General features: G+C 38.9%; 1 protein-coding gene across 2 annotated transcripts in view; it reads left to right on the top strand.

Moving 5' to 3' along the window:
• Window positions 1-299: 299 nt before the first annotated feature.
• LOC101858348 (replication protein A 70 kDa DNA-binding subunit) overlaps window positions 300-5,796 on the top strand; it is a 15,893-nt gene continuing 10,396 nt past the window's right edge. The window contains exon 1 of one of the 2 annotated variants that reach the window (XM_035970880.1): window positions 300-631. The gene's annotated coding sequence lies outside the window, so the exon portion shown is untranslated. The remainder of the gene's footprint in view (window positions 632-5,796) is intronic. The other variant, XM_005102627.3, reaches the window with a different exon arrangement.

Below are 5,796 nucleotides of genomic sequence, written 5' to 3' on the forward strand. Positions count from 1 at the left end.
CACACACACACACACACACGCACACACACACACACACATACATATGAATTCTTTAGGGAACGAAAAAAAGGGAGGAGGATGAGGAGTCCACGTGCAGATTAAGAATTGTTACAAACTGCGCTTGCATGAATCACTTTTGTGACTTTTTTGGTCTTGGGACTAGTATAAATAATGCTAGCACAACTACACAGAATAAGGTGTGTGCAAACACGTCAGATCTGAAAATAAACTTACCGATTCTGGGAAACTGTATTACAAAACTCTGTTATCACCCATAAGATCCTCTGTAAACTCTTTACTTTTGTTCTATTTTCAGTATCATTATCAGAGACTGCTGTAGTTAGGCCTAGCTAGTACACAGCATATACGCACCTATCCGTCTGTGTCTCTGTCACTATCTAGTCGTTGCCAAGACAAGACGTCACGATTGGTTGGCGTTCAGGATTATAGTAGGAACCGGAGTGCAGCACTGGTGGTGTAGAATTTATTCAGAAAGTTGGAGGATCTAAAACTAAAGAGAACTGCAAAGTTTCTGTGCACCACGGGATTGGCTGTCTGACTGCCACAGAACAAAGAGCAAGAAGGACAAGAAGGAGAAGGAGCAGCTCGGAAAAGAAAACCATTACCTTATGTAAGTTAAACAGAGACTCTTTAAATCGTAATGGAGATTCTATATTATGATTCGACTCTTTGAAGACTTGTGTTGCAAGTGTTAGATACGAGAAAGGTAAGGGATTGCTAAGCTTATTAGAATTGTATTAGAGCCAAATAACTATCTGTGTCAAAAGAGGTTGACAAATGCAGGCTACTACGTAACTGCCAGACAAAGAATACATGTACTGTCTCGTATTTCTGCATCTTCGCCTGTAGGCTAGATATTTATTCGTTTGTTCGCTAGTTAGTTTATTGGTGTTTTGATTTTTTTTTTATATGAAGAAATACGAGGCACAATTCTACTTTCCAATGTTTTATTCAGATGTAGAGAATTAGGGTTACAAGGTAAGATTAGACTACTTCAATGTTTGTACACAAAAGTAGTGAAGTTTTCGAGAGAATCTCGACCGACCCTCTGACCGCCCCCTCCCTCTCCACACACATATTTTTCAACAATCAAGGGTATGGGGTGGGGGTTGGTATGGGGGGGGGGGGGCGTTACTCTCTTGTAACACTTTTGATCTTCGGCACTTAGATATCTAGATAGCCTTAATGTGTTTCAGATGCGCTAAAACTTTTACTAAAGCTTAAGTTTTTATCCTTTTCAGACCCTTAAATTTACCCTTGGGTCATTCTCTAATAAGTTTGGCACTCCCCAGTGTTGGCCAGTAAAGAATTTTCTCATTTTTGACCCTAAAATCTGGAACTCCTTGCCCCCAGGACCTCAGAGAATTACAAATATAATACTTTTAAGCGATGGCCCATGAAGACACATTTGTTTAATTCTTAATTGTAGTTTGTTAGTCAGTGCTGAATGCTGATTTGTTTCGTTTTTACTGCTGTCCTTACGAGTATATAAATTAATGTATGGTTGTGAAAGTTCCTCTTTGTGTGGTTGAACTGGTTTTCTTGTTACTGTGAAATTTTGTGTCTTGTGTGAATGAAGTGTTACGTTCGGTGATCATGTCATTGAGGTAAAGCAAAGCCCTCAGAGTTTACACTCGTATGAGATAGAGCGCTATATAAATGCACTATATTATTATTGCTCTTCTTCTTCTTCTTCTTCTTCTTCTTCTTCTTCTTCTTCTTCTTCTTCTTCTTCTTCTTCTTCTTCTTCTTCTTCTTCTTCTTCTTCTTCTTCTTCTTCTTCTTCTTCTTCTTCTTCTTCTTCTTCTTCTTCTTCTTCTTCTTCTTCTTCTTCTTCTTCTCCTCCTCCTTCTCCTCCTCCTCCCCCCTCCTCCTCCTCCTCCTCCTCCTCTCCTCCTCCTCCTCCTCCTTCTTGTTCTTCTTGTTCTTGATCTTGTTCTTGTTCTTGTTCTTGTTCTTCTTCTTGTTCTTCTTTTTCTTTTTCTTCTTTTCTCTATAATCATGATGATTTAGATTGGCGATGAACGTTCGAAGGTATCCAAGCCAACGTTCTTGTTTTTTCTGTTATTACCATTTAAAGAGCACGGCAACGAGTAAATTGAGACTTTTTAAGAAGACCTCGATAAGGCAATGAAACAGTTAAAATCACAAGATGTAAAGATAGTCAAGGGAGACTTTAATGCCAGAGTAGGAAGTACACGTATAGAGTGTGTAGTTGGGCCATGGGGACTGGGTAAAGAGAATGGACGCGGGGAACAACTGGTAGAATGGTGCAGATAAAATAATTTTCTGATATCAAACACCTGGTATGAAAATCAGCCAAGAACACGATACACTTGGAAGAGTCCTGACGATAGAAGTAGAAATCAAATAGACTTCATACTTATTGACATAGATCTAGGTCTTTTAAAGACAAATCGAGAACTGAAAGAACGTTTCTCCATAGATGTAAGAAATAAATTTCAAACCTTGGAAAACATTACTAAATCGGAAGAATTATGGAGGAAAATGAAAGACTCGATAATGGCAGCTGTGGAAGAAAATATCCCCCCGAAAGCTACAAACGCTAATAAAAAACGGATGACCTATGGCATATCAAAACTAATGGAAGAGAGAAGAAAGGCAAAATCAAATGTGGAAAAGTACAACATCTTAAACAGGGAAAGAATTAAAATGCAACTAAACAAAAGAAACATGGATAAATGATCAGTGTCAACAAATAGAGAAGAACCAAAACAAAGACAGCAAATACATGCATTCCAAAATCAAAGAAGTGAGTGGGATAAAAGGATGCTCAAATACAGGATGCATAAGATCAAAGGGAGGGGATATTTTAATGGACAACGGAGATGTCTTAAACAGACGGTCAGAATACATAGAAGAACTTTTCAAAGATAATAGAGGAGAAAAACCGGTAATAAAGAATGAAATAAATGGACCAGCAATACTGAAAGTAGAAGTACAAGCTGCCATTAGGAAAATGAAACAAGGAAAAGCCACCGGGCCAGATAATATTCCAGTTGAAGAGGTTGTCGCGCTTGAAGAACTAGGCCCTGAAATAGCCACAAAGCTCCTAAATGCTATTTATGACAGCGTTGAGATCCCAGAAGATATGATGAAGTCAGTTTTTATAGCTTTACCTAAAACACCAGGTGCCACTGAGTGTGATATGTATAGAATAATTAGCCTTATGAGTCATTTTACAAAAATATTGCTGCCAGTAATAATGGGAAGATTGAGAAAAAGTGTAAGACCAGAGATATCCAAAACGCAAGTCGGCTTTCTTCCTGACAAGGGCACCAGAAATGCTATATTCACCTTAACAAAGTTAATGGAAAGATGTATTGAAGCACAGAAAGATTTGTACTTATACTTCATAGATTATTCAAAGGCGTTCGAAAAGTTAGACATGATGAGCTATTTAAAATACTGTAAAAGCTAGACGTAGATGGAAACGATCTAAGAATTATCAGAAATTTGTACTGGGGCCAAAACAGTGCTGTACGAATTAATGGAGCATTCAGTGAATATAAGCAGATTAGGCTAGGAGTGAGGCAAGGATGTGTTATGTCACCAGACCCTTTAACATGCACAGTGAAACAATCCTTAGAAACATGAAAGAATGTCTAGGCCTCAAAGTAAATGGAGAAAATATTAATAACATCAGGTATGCAGATGACACAGTTATAATAGCAGGCTCCAAAAAGGGCCTTCAATTGCTTCTAGATCCTGTTGTAACAGAAAGTGAACGTAAAGGATTATTGTTGAATGTGAAGAAAACAGAATGCCTGGTAATATCCAAAAAAAGCTGTAAATCCTAGTTGTAATCTCATTAGCAAAGGTGAAAAGATCAAACAAGTCCAACAATTTAAATATCTAGGATATATGATCACATCTGATGCCAAATGCTCCACCGAAATAAAAAGAACTACAATGGCTAATGCTAGTTTCAATAAAATGAGCCCAATCCTGAAAAATAGGAACATCTCAATGAACTCCAAAATGAAAGTTCTGGAAGGCTATGTTTGGTCAACCATTTTATATGGCTGAGAATGCTGGACAACCACTAAAGACAGTGAAAATAAAATAGAAACAACAGAAATGTGGTTTCTTAGGAGATTGCTAAGAGTATCGTGAAAGGAAAAGAAATCAAATGAGGTAGTGCTTGATGAAGCCCACGTGGGACGCTCAATGTTAAAAACAATCAGGAAACGACAAATGCTCTCACTGGCAAAATTGAGGGCAAGCGAGGCAGGGGTAGGCCCAGAACAACATACTTAAGGAACCCAAACAAATGGGTAAAAGGGAAAGATCAGGGAAACGTAGCTTTTTTAGAGCATCGGAGCAAAGGAATGAAGGGAAAACCATGATCGCCGACGTCTGTCGCAGATCTGGCACTGGGTGATGAGGATGATCATGTAAGGACAAGCTTGGGCGTGTTTGTGGTGTGGTCCCATATTGCTACCCTAGAATTACAAAGTTCTATCTGATATTTTTGACCATTTTGAGTTACTACGTCCATGAGTTCCGAAACCAAATTATGTTCTATGTGCTCTATCAAAATCGTAAGATATTCAAAGAACTGCATTCGAAAAAGCTTGACATGCTGTGAAACTCATTTTTTTAAACTTCAAATTTCTCAAAACTAGGTACTGAGTAGATATAACTTTGTAATTCTATAGTAGCATTAATGACGTCGGTAGTCTAGTGGTTAAGTTGCCGGACTCATAATCGTGAGGTTGCGGGTTCGGGGTTTCGAGCCTTAGCTCGGTGACGTTGTGTCCTTATGAAAGACACTTTACACAAATTTCCCACTTGGCTTGGCCCTTTCTGAGATGGACGTTAAACTCGGAGGTTCAGCCTATTAAATAGCATAATAGTGTTGATAGAGGCGTTATGCGTATACCATTTATTTAGGGCAGCATTTTGTCGCCCCATGGAAGAGGGGTAACCAAAAAAATGTAGAACAAGAAAAGCCTACTCCTTAGGAGCGGCCATCTAAAGTGGTTAGTTCTTATACATCTATACTTTTGATGCTAAACAGGGAAGACGCAAATTTTTAGTTTTAGTAAGCGTTTTAAGCACTTGGAACCCAATTAGGTCACTTTATGTAAATGCCGAAGATTAGAGGTGATACAAGAGAGTAACAAATATAAACTTAAGAAAGAGGAGCGATAATGACGATAGATGATTAGCAGGAAAGAAAGGAGGAAATCACAAGAGAGCACCCGCCGACCACTCACTATTAAAAGTACAGCACGCTTTGTGGTATGGACCCCCCCCCCCCCTCTCCCATCTCTCCCCCTTTGTTTTGTATTGATGTGAAATAAATCTCACAGTCGGCGTGTTGTTTACCCGACTTTCCAATCTCCCATTCGCCTTATGACTTTTATTTTCAGTTTCAGTTTTAGTTGCGCAGAAGTAGCCACAAAATAAGATAAATGAATTATGGTTACAACACCAATTGAAGGGACAAAGGCGACCCAGCAGATGGAACAACTTTCTGTTACTTGTAGGCTACTGTTGCTAAGTGCATAAAAGGCAACATGTGTTCTAGTACTATAGCAGGCTTATAGACTAATTATGAGAGGTTGGCGGGTGCTCTGGTGAGGTTTGCACCTTCTTTCCATTCAAACATCTCTCGTCCTTATCTCTCCAGTTTGTGACTCTCTTGTACCACATCTAATCTTCAGCACTCACATGACGATATTGTGTTGCAAGTGCCGTAAAACTCTTACTAAAACTAAGTACTCTATGGTATCGAATAAGCGCCCC

Source organism: Aplysia californica, unplaced genomic scaffold (genome assembly GCF_000002075.1).
Source record: "Aplysia californica isolate F4 #8 unplaced genomic scaffold, AplCal3.0 scaffold00332, whole genome shotgun sequence".
Taxonomy (NCBI): domain Eukaryota; kingdom Metazoa; phylum Mollusca; class Gastropoda; order Aplysiida; family Aplysiidae; genus Aplysia; species Aplysia californica.